The following is a 12,347-nucleotide window of genomic DNA, read 5'->3' as shown; positions in this document are numbered from 1 at the left end:
CTAGATCCAGGTCATCTAGAAACCACTCAACCTACCGGGACCAGAAAGGTCCTGATAAAGCATCCAAACTGCTAGTGTTGGTGTCAATGACAGAACATCAATGCAACACATAATCAATTCCACCAAATGGCCAACAGTCCACATTTGGGCACCTTAGAGATATTTTCACCCATACATACATCCCTTGTTTTTACTTTTTCCTAGTCAAAGGGAACCTTGTGGTTTTCATTCAAAGATTGATTCTTTTGATTTTTCTCCCTTTTATTTTCTTTTTCACTTTTGTAAGTGGAAGACAGATTTGACTTACCAAAACATGTCGTGGAATCCAAATCAATAGAAAATTTGGCCTTATGATCACCTTGTGGTATGCCTTCTCTAAATTCTAAGAATTTTTTAATTGTCTCATCATTCTCAAAGAAAACTAACTTAAGTAGTCCTTGTTGGTCCCATTGACTAAGTTATAGGTATACAAGGGGCATGTCATCACCAGTTTCAAGAATAGTTTGGGATGAGATAATGAAGACATAAAAGTCAGTGGCATCACTATTTGAGCTACTCATATCAGATTCAGTGCTTGGATTCCAAAATGATTCTATCCAAGCTCTAGGATAGGTTCTTATAGGAATGCGAATTTCATGTTTTTCTTCTATAGGAAAATCATCAAGGTCAATCAAGCCATTATCTAGGTCATAGGAGCTGGAGGAACAAGAATCCCACTCCCACACATTAGAGTTGGTCTTAGGATGGGCGTCCTCAAGTGTCCTTTCATTATCAGAATCACATCATTTTCACACTCATTCACTTTGGTAGCTGAGGTTCTGATTTGCAATGGTACGAAACCTAAACCCAAATTTATATGTTGCATCTCATGTATGATTGGTTCCAATCTTCCTGTTTTGTCAAGTCCCAAATGACTACATCCATCATATCCCTTTTTGGCATTATGGTAAATACTTTTCCATATTTTTCTACTAGTAATTTTATAGGTAGAATATCTATTGTGTGCACCTCATCTTTATAGAGCCAACCTGATACATCGTCATCCAAAATTTAATTTTTTAGCTCACCGCCCTTTGTGAATGTCATGGGGGGTTGATATTGGATGGTTGTCTTGGATTATTTTTTCAATAAATATGGCTTTCCATTTGAATTATGCAATATATGTAGCTTACTAATAAGGAATGTTTAGGCCATAGAGTATTCTCCACAACCTTGATCTTGTATCTTCATCTTACTTTTGATGAATTCTAACAATTCATTGGGATCCACACAATTACTTGAGGATGCCTCTCTATTTAATGGCACTTGCTATTGTGGAGTATCCTTTAGGTTGGCACAAAATTGAAATGGATTAGGATCTTCTAGAATGGTATTCTTAGTTCAATTGTATGAATATTCCAAACACTGGTGATAGGCCGAACAAACCACTTTCATTGCATGAATCCATGGATGACCTAGAATCATATTGTAGGGAAGATCTAGATCTCTCACTTGTAGCAAAGTATTGTTTGTTGCTGGACCCACTTGAATAGGCAAGACAATCACTCTATTAGATGGGCATTTAGCATCAATATCATAAGCTTTTATTTTTATCCTCCTTGAAGGATCTATGTCATTTTCTGAGTAACCAAGGCCAATTATGACTCTCATAGTGCATATATTAAGGCTTGCTCCTTTGTCTATCGAAAATCTTCTGATTTTGCAATTATGGATGAAAAACTTGGGATGGAGGGGATTGTTATGATGGATTTTATTGCAAGGTATGTCTTTGTCCAAAAAATAAATATGCTAAGTGTTACTACTTATCAAGTTGTCATTAGTTTTACATCCAAAGTCATTCTATATACTCTAGTTGGTTACTACTACTGAAATATTCAATCGGTATGCACAGTACAATCAATTAAAGAAGAAAGTATTCACAGAGCCTAGTATGCACCGAGCTGTCTACAGAGTATCATTCCATGTCTACCAAGAAGAAATAATGATACACTAAGTTGATATACACTGAGTGAAACTTGTTACCAGATTCATTGAACCTAGACACACATGGGAAAATGTGTTACAAGATAGATGAACATAGAATCGTTATCACATTGGAAATTGCACTTAAAGATTGTGTATGATTTCGAGGTCATTTATCCAATGAAATATTTCGTATAGTTATTCATTCGATAAATCATGTTTGTAAGATCGAAGCAATGAATCAAATCATCGACATAAGAGATCTATTTATACAACATGGATTAAGGATAAAAATGTGATAGACAGAGATATATAGAGGTGTATGAAGCAAGACATGAGTGATACATGAGAAAGCACTAAGTGTTATGACTGTTACAGAGATGCAGAGGTCACCAAGAAGGATTTCAGAGAACAGTCAAAGAATAGAGTAAATAGAAGGATTTACCAAGTTACTTTATGGGTTACCAAGGTATGCTATAAGCAAGGTAATCTTATTTTGAGCACATAGAATCTGCTATAACATTCCAGATGTAAAGTTGCAGATATTTGTAAAGATTTTATTGAAATATTTTGAAGTTATAAGAGAAACCTTTAACAGGGTAAAAGACTCTAACCAAGTCTATAAATTGTAAAGCCTCTAACCAGGTACAACATTTAGTTTAAGTGTTGTAAAATCCTTTAGCAAGGTAGATCTAATAGATCTTCATACTCCTAATAGGGTAAGCTATCAGAAATAGCTAAACATGTAGCTCTAACCAAGCACTCTTTATTATTGTAGTAGTGAAGTTGTGGGTGCCATCCCCACTGCAGTTTTTCTCTCTTACCAAGAGTTTTTGCGTAACCAAAATATATGTGTTATGGAGTGAATCATGTATGATTGTTATTTATTTGTTTTAGCTTTATGTTATGTTGCAGCAATTTTTGGTTTATGCATAACAGTAAAGATATTGTTGTTAAAAGGATTTGAAGTACTGATTCACCCCTCCCCTCTTAGTACATTGGCTTTCCATATTGGGCCTAACAATTGGTATCAGAGCTTGAATCTTGGAAAAAGGTTTAACAACCTAAAGAGAAAGATCTTATCAATGGAAGGTTATAAACAATCTCAGAGAATTGTGTATCTACAAGAAGAGTTGGATCATGCTAATCAAGTGATTGTAGACATGTAAAGACAAATGCAAAAATCATTGAAAGTGAGAAGAAGATTATCTGATGATTTGCAGGACTCTCAAGAGTTAGTGGAACAAATTGAGACATCATCTGAGAATAGTATATCTGAAGAGACTGAAGAAATGATTGGATTATTGAAAGAAAAGAACAAAGCACTGACTGATCAGCTAAAAGAAATGAAAAGAGAACATGAACATTTCAGCACATAGATGACTGCAAATCTTGATGCATTGAGGACAACTGAGGATAAAGTAAGAGATCTAGAAAGAGAGAATCAACAACTTAAAGCATTAGTATCTAAAAAGAATGATGAAATCACAAGGTTGACTGGGATTCAACAAAATCTATTAGATCAATTAGGTTATGCACATCATGAAGCAAATCTAAAAGATGATGAGAATCAATCATTGAAACTTGAAATATCAAGGTTGACCAATGAACTTGAGATAGAGAAGAAATCCAAGGAAACACTGAAGAAGAGTTATGAAGCATCAAAGATGTTGGATGAGTAGCTGAACACATGAAGACCCAACAAAGAAGCAGGACTCAGTTACAAAGGAAAAGACTCTACCAAGAAGGGAATTCATACAACCAAGAGAGGAGAATCATCAAAGCAAGCTAGAAACAAGAAGCACATCAAAAGAAAAAATCTGATTTGCAACTACTGTGGAAATCAAGGTCATACTGCTAACATGTGCCAAATCAGAAAAGGTAAGCAACCGAATGTCACTAAGTCTAATGGTTATTGTTACAATTACAATAAATATGGTCATACACTTAACCAATGTAGGACAAAGTCTATTAACAACTATCAGAAGGCAAAATTCAAAGGGTTTTGTAAAAACTACAATAGATATGGACATAGTATCAAGAAGTGTTGGCTTAAGCAAAAGAACTACATGTGGTCTGCACATCGAGAAAATACTGGAGGTTATCGAACTCACACAGATTCTTATCAACAATATTCTGCAGTACCATTGGATTACAATACAAGGATATGGTGTAAATGTTGTGGAAGATATGGACATATAAGTGCCAACTACTTTATAAGGTTTGGAATGAACAATCGAAGATCATGGAGAAATCCTGGTATCTCATGTTTTCATTGTCACAAAGCTAGACACTTGGCTAGAGATTGTAGAGATCAACCTAGAGGAGACACTGAAGAAATAAAAGAAAAATTATAAATGATTTGGAAAAAGAAGGAAATTGTGTCAAATGAAGAAGGCACCTTACCTACTGAGTTAGGTGCACTTATTCCAAATTAATCAGTAAAGGTATGAAGGGACTGCATTCTCTCAAAGATCAAATCTTAATAGTTCCTATTTTGTTATGCACTTAATTCAAAGTCTACATAGCTAAGATGTATTCGTAAGTTTGAAATTCTATCAAAGTCTTTTGGAGCACTATACAGGAAGATTGTCAAGTCGGTGAATACAGGAAGCCTATCAAGTCGGCATTGTTAAGCTGGTTTACTGATCATATCAAGTTGTTATTATCTTCTAAGTGTGAAGTGTCTGCCATTTGAAAATCTTACAACCCTAAGGATATTTTGTTAACTCTTATCTGAAATCTGCAATAGCACCTAAGATCCAGAATCCCATTGTTGTTGAAAACATTGAAAAGCCCTCACTGAAATACTCTTTAACTCCCAAAATTGCATCTGAACCGGATGACAAAACTGCATTTTCACTCATCCTAGATAGAGTTTTATTAGTCGAGGATGTTAGATTCTTCACCAAATGTCTAGTTGAAGAACTAGGTCACGTTGAAATCAAAGACACATATGATGAATTGTGCATCGATGGTAAAATGGATAGCAAGTATGAGCACATTAAGATCAAGGGATTGACTGAAGCCCTCACCTATCCCCGTGTATTCAAACCCCAGTGGGTGAAGTTTGTTCTAAGTAGAGTTCATGATGACTTTATGTGACTAGAAGAGCAATCATTTAAGATCACCAAGGAAATCATTCATTTGATCACCGGTTACCCTATTTATGATCATGCCCGAGCTCAGAAAATGATATCATAGAAGGAATTGATCAGTTTAACTGGAGTAGAATCAGATTGCAGAGGACTGAAATTGAACAATGTCATTGATACAGAACTAAAGTTTATCATTAGAGTAATAGGTTACTGTTTCTTCCAATCAGCAAGGAAAAATAGTGTACCTTGTGCAATAGTAGACTTAGCATATAAAATTGTGAAGAAAGGCATGAAAATTGATTTATGTGAGGTGTTGCTGATAAACCTGTTTGAGAATTTGAACACCATAAGGAAGCCAAAGAAGAACAATTCGACCAATACACTAAAGTTTGGATCACTGTTAATATGCATGTTTTTCTATTTTAAAAAATTCTTTCCATCAGTCGGTAAAGTTGTTTGGGAGCTACACCGACCAATCACCCATCAGATCAATGAATTCATTAAGAAGCTAGGTGATAATTTTAATGATATTATGGATGATTATTTCAGCAAGTTTCAGGAAAGAATGCATAATAGGTACCGGATTCCACCCAAGCTAGTGGAGAAATACAAAGATGACATATGTTTTGAAGTGGACACTGATTACTGTTATGTGAATGTTATGGAACCAAGAACTCAATCTTTGCCACCTATGGGTTACAAGATTGATTTTGACATCACACAACAACAAATTGATGCATTTCTTACATTACCGAGGCATGCTACAGAGCTGAGGTATGGAACATAGGAAGAAGTGAAGGAAAAAGTAAAAATGAGCATTGTAGTACCCAAAGCTACAAGGAAGGCAACAAAGATGATAAAGGTATTAACAGAGAAATTTGGAGAATATTTTTCCTCCACACCTATCAAAGGCACTATAGCCATTACCGAAGAGGAATCTAAAGCCCAAGAGGTAGCTATAACACTGAGCACCGAATTGCCTAAGGGAAAAGTGCTGAAAAGAAAGAAACAGGATACATCAAAGGCCTCACCGACTCCTCCAGCAAAGTGACCTAACACAAGAGCATGAGTAACATCACTGAGTAAGAAAACAAAGAGTGTTGCCACACCCAAGGTAGCAAAAACTTACAAGAAATCTACTCGGAGACTCATCTTGGCAAAAGAGTCTAGTGACACCGAATCTGAAGATGCAAGCAAATTTTAGATTGTCAAGAGCAAGAAGGTAAATGCACATAGTGTTGAAATTTTTTGTGCTAATCTGAAGCAATATACTGGATTTGGATCATTCAGATATGTTAAGTATGAATCCAGAAATGATGCCGAAAAGAGAAGAAGCTATCATCTGCACACTTTTGAAATTTCTATTGGTCCCATTGGAAGTATCTAATTCTCTTCCAAAAGAATTGTATGTGCATATTGATAACAGGTGGAAATATGAAATGGAATCAAAAATATAGGTTAGAGAAAGAAGTTTGGTACATCTCTTTCGAGACATGTTGGTAGATGAAATCAAAGAAAATCTAACAATGTACCACAAAAACTTCCAAGTCAAGCAAAAAGCTTTAAAATTGATGAATGGAATTTATCTGGAAGTAGAGAAAGAGACCAAGGAAAAATGGTAGGAAATCTTTAGAATCAAGGATGTTGGTGAGCAAGCTGAAGTTGAAATAGTTGATGTCCCCAAGCAAGATCCTGATGTCACTGAGAAAGACCCTACTAACACCATACAAGTAGATGAAGATATCATGGATACAGAGGCACCTAAACAGGAAATGATAGAAGGGAATGCTTATGCCCAACTTGTATCCAGTGAGTCAATTTTGGAACAAGTTCAACCGTATCCTCTGGTCAAACAACTTGTCTCAGCCGAGGCCCCTCAGGATACGGAACAAGGCACCGAAGGTCACAAGTCTATTGCAGGAGAAGGTACTTCTCAAGAACTTCTACCACTGAAAATGTTGCAACTGAGACACCAAAGGACACTACAGAGGCTAAAGAAACCAACCAAAGTGTTGCCTCTATCGAGCAACCTACCGAGGGTCATCAAGCCTCACAAGCCATTGTCTTACTTCAATCGATGAAAGGTAAAGAAAAAAAGATGAAAAAGCATAGTTTCAAAGTAGATTTGTTAAAACCAATAGTGTTGCCCAATGTTGATATATCAAAATTAAAGGGGCAAGCACTCATTGATTTCGGTGAACTATGCAAAGCCAAAGCTAAACAGGAGAAGCAAATGGCTATTCAAAAGAAAAATAAAGTACTTCAAAAGGTGAAAGCACTCTTAACCGACATGCTACCTGAAGCTACAGTAACCAAAGATGCAACAATCCACATTCAACTGGATGAACTCCTAACCAAGATAGAGACATCTGGAGTAGATGCATTAGAATATTTGAGCAAGTTAATGGACAAGGAGCTCACTACAAAAATGATTGAAGGAGTATAGAAAGCTATTGCCATTGGCAAAGTTAAACTTGTCAAATTTATTGCTGAGTTGACCCCTCAACTCAAGCACATTCTTTATTTATTTTAGAAACTCTGTACATTCTCTTTATTTATTAAAGATATCAAGAATTAAATTGAAGTGATTAAGAAAGAGATCACTGATCTCTCTAATAAGTTGACCACTGAGCGTAATTTCATTCAGAATTTTTATATCAAGCTACAACAGCTCATGGCTCAACAATTGGAAGTAAGGAATGAAGAACACAAGATAAGGATGGACATAATGACACTTCAGACATTATTCCTTCCTCATCTTTCATCTGTCCAAGAGCAGATTAACAAAGCTACATCCCTATCCACTCAACAAGAGGGAAGCACATTAGATGGACTCATTTCACTATTAGCTGACATTACAGCTCAGAATTCACTCATGGACAGTGTTAAGGATGCCCTCTCTACCACTCTCACTGATGCAAGGACAAAGTATAAGTCCATTTTTGACCAATTGCCACCACTGAATGGTAACTAAATTTTGATGTTTGTCAAAAAGGGGGAGTGATATAGTATCAAAGCATCAAAGTATCAAACAAAAGGAGTGTAGTATACAGGGGGAGTATATACCAAACAAAATAGAGTATTCAAAACAGAGTCAATTTTCACAGAGCAGTGAACCGAGCAGTTATCATAGAACATTGATCACCGAGCATGCAAAATCAAAATTTTGTATAGTATATTGATAAGGGGAGTATATCTGAATATACTATTTCATTGACTAATGTATATACTGTTTGTTTAGTCAAATTTTGTAAGTATATAGATTTTTGAGTTATGACTTTGAAAGTAGTTTTGTCAAACATCTCAACTAATGTCAAAAGGGGAGATTGTTACTACTTATCAAGTTGTCATTAGTTTTACATCCAAAGTCATTCTATATACTCTATTCGGTTACTACTACCAAAATATTCAGTTGGTATGCACAGTACAGTCGGTTAAAGAAGAAAGTATTCACAGAGCCCAGTATGCACTGAGCTATCTACCGAGTATCATTCCATGTCTACAGAGCAGAAATAATGATACACCGAGTTGATATACACCGAGTGAAATGTGTTACCAGATTCATTGAACCTAGACACACATGGGAAAATGTGTTACAAGATCGAGGAACATAGAATTGTTATCACATTGGAAATTGCACTTAAAGATTGTGTATGATTTCGAGGTCATTTATCCAATGAAATATTTTGTATAGTTATTCATTTGATAAATCATGTTTGTAAGATCAAAACAATGAATCAGATCACCGACATAAAAGATCTATTTATACAAAATGGATTAAGGATAAAAATGTGACAGACAGAGATATATAGAGGTGTATGAAGCAAGACATGTGTGATACATGAGAAAGCACTAAGTGTTATGACTGTTACAGAGATACAGAGGTCACTGAGAAGGATTTCAGAGAACAGTCAAAGAACAAAGTAAACAAAAGGGTTTACTGAGTTACTTTATGGGTTACCGAGGTATGCTATAAGAAAGGTAATCTTATTTTGAGCACATAGAATCTGCTATAACATTCCAGATGTAAAGTTGCACATATTTGTAAAGATTTTATTGAAATATTTTGAAGTTGTAAGAGAAACCTTTAACAGGGTAAAAGACTCTAACCAAGTCTATAAATTGTAAAGCCTCTAACCAAGTACAACATTTAGTTTAAGTGTTGTAAAATCCTTTAGCAAGGTATATCTTATAGATCTTGATAGTCCTAATAGGGTAAGCTATCAGAAATAGCTAAACATGTAGCTCTAACCGAGCACTCTTTATTATTGCAGTAGTGAAGTTGTGGGTGCCATCCCCACAACAGTTTTTCTCTCTAACCAAGAGTTTCTGCGTAACCAAAATATATGTGTTATGGAGTGAATCATGTATGCTTGTTATTTATTTGTTTTAGCTTTATGTTATGTTGCAGCAATTTTTGGTTTATGCATAACAGTAAAGATATTGTTGTTAAAATGATTTGAAGTACTGATTCACCCCTCCCCTCTCAATACATTACCTTTCCATATTGGGCCTAACACTAAGAATTATCAAGATGACTTATCCTAGCTTGAAATTTGTCAATATCAATATCAATAGGTACATTTTACTCAGTCAAGGCTTTGTCTACAATAATATGATGCATGGGAGACATGTTTGATGGCTCAAGGATTGAAATTTGTGAAGTTGTTTTCCCAAATGATCAAGGAGATTGTAATGACTTGTTGAGGCTGGTTTAGGAGGGTTAGAAGGTGCTCCTTTTAAGATTATTTTTGATCAACAATTAGTCACTCCACATTAAGGATTTTGTTCTTTTATCCATATAGTTGACACATACTCTTCTAACACATAGAAGCAATTGATGACATTGTTGTGACTTGCACTGGTCTAATTCAAATTAACTTTTTTATTTGAATTTGAAGAGGAGGCTTGTCCCTTGTCATGATCAAGTAAGGGAGTGTTGAAAATTGTATGATCAAGATTAGAAGTTCTGGTAGATGGATCTAGCTCAATCAAACATTGATCAAGCAAGGCTTGGATAAGGTGTTTTAGTTGAAAACATAGCACAGTTTTATGTCCCTTAGACTGATGATATTCATAATATGCATTATCATTCCACCAATGACGCTTTACTGGTGGTTCTTTTTTGATGTCTGATAACTTGATGAAATTAGTTGGGATTAGTTATTTCATTACTGATTCAATCGACTCTTCCAATGGCATAAATTAATGGGGCGGGGAATCTCTTGATTTGAAAGGTCTATGTTGTTAACCTTGTTGTTGTCCTCATTGTCGTTGATTTTGTGGTTGTTGAATTTGTTAGAATGATCTAATATTGGGAGAAAAGTGAGAGGGGAGGAGGGGATGAATCAATTTTTTCCCAAGTACAAAAGTAATATCGGGAGAAAAGTGAGAGGGGAGGAGGGGATGAATCAATTTTTTCCCAAGTACAAAAGTTAATGAAAATTATAACATTAATACTAGAGCACAACACAATGAAATATGAATTATGAAATCATAATACACATGTCACCAATATTTTTACGTGGAAAACCCAGTAAAGGGAAAAACCATAGTGGGAAACCCTAACCACAATCATATAATACTTCTGCAACAGTATTTAAAATAATTATAATGGGGATTGCACTTGCCATTGGGACAACAACCTAGAGCTCACTACTCATCACAAAAACAAAAGTCTCACTGACTTACAAAACATTGGACTACAACCCAGAGAAAATGAACTGTGAAAGTAGCATCCACTTATGCTTGATATTGTTTTAGTTAAGCATAAATGTCTACCCTACAATACCAAATCCATCTAATCTCTTCATTGAAAGATATGACTTTATTCACACATAAACCTTTCTCTCATAATGTAGACATAACCATTGATCCCAAAAACCATACTCAATTACATAAATACGTTACCTAAACCCCAAAACCAAAATTAAAAAAATTACATCACATGATACCAATACACCAATATTATGATTTACATTACATAGAATGGACCTAATTCAAATATCCAAATAATTATATCTACTAGAAATTCCACTAAGACTGAAATCCAACACATTTGACCAACCGGTAGAAACCCTTAGTGTAATAACAGAGAGAGTCTAATTGGATCCAAATAGGAGCATCATAATAGTACGACATCCAATGCAAAGTCACCAAACACTTATGAAATGATCAAGAATCACATTTAGCATGATATAAAATGACTCCCTAAGCTAGACCAAGATCATCTAACCAAAACATCAAATATTGCTAACCCATAAAACTAACCGATACGAAAAAATATCAATCGAGAACATAAGTGATAGTTGCCAGATCACCAAATCATGAACCAACATAATATGGAAAGCATATAACCATCTTGAATAAGAATTCAAAATTGAATCCAAGGATCTGATCATACTGGATCAGAATTGAAGCCAAATCCATGATAAACACTAAGTCTAAGCGGGATAGGTCAAACTGAGATATAGTGTTAAGATCAATGACAACACTTAATTGAATCCAACATATTCCAACATAATTAAATTACTTGTTTAGTTCTATATTTGTTGATTCTATTGAGAATTTAGAGCATTAGAAGCATTGTTCCTTTTATAACAAACTTAGGCCTATTAGTGCTTACTGTTTGGCGCAGTCACCGACAAGGAGAAACCTCAAAGAGATTTGTCCTACCAGTCAGCAAGAGAAAACACAACATAAACATAGGGATATGATGGAGGAAATTCAGAATTGATAGAATTATATCATAAATTTTTAATACAATCAACTGGTAATCACTCGGGTTACATAAATCGGCAGAAAGGCCTACAAGAACATATAGAATAGGTCGCAACCGGGACCTTGAATCAAAAGGTTCTATCTTCTATGATCTATCTTCTATTTGATATTCTAATTGATTCTTCTTCATTATATTTTATAGAATGATTACATTTATATACCGATCTAAAGGACCCATTTGGTAAAAAAGGGATCAAAACCCAAAGAACAAGACCTAACGTGCAAAATGATCAAGGTCGGCCTCCACCAAGAGATTCCTATGAAAAATACAAAGGATGAAATAAAGGAGGTCGGCCATATGCTAAGGAACATCGAAATGAATGTCCAAGGCTCTGCAAGATTCGAAAGGGTTTCGGTAGATCATCCAAGATAGGTGTAAGCAACCGATAACAAATAATTGTCAACCGATAAAAGGAAACTGACATGGAAACTAATATCAATATCTTGTCGTAAAGTGATCCAACTGTGATGTGGTTTGGGAACAAGAAAGATGATCAAGTCTTCAAG

This window comes from Cryptomeria japonica, chromosome 4 (genome assembly GCF_030272615.1).
Source record: "Cryptomeria japonica chromosome 4, Sugi_1.0, whole genome shotgun sequence".
In the NCBI taxonomy this organism is placed as follows: Eukaryota; Viridiplantae; Streptophyta; class Pinopsida; order Cupressales; family Cupressaceae; genus Cryptomeria; species Cryptomeria japonica.
Note: the sequence above shows the minus strand (reverse complement) of the source record.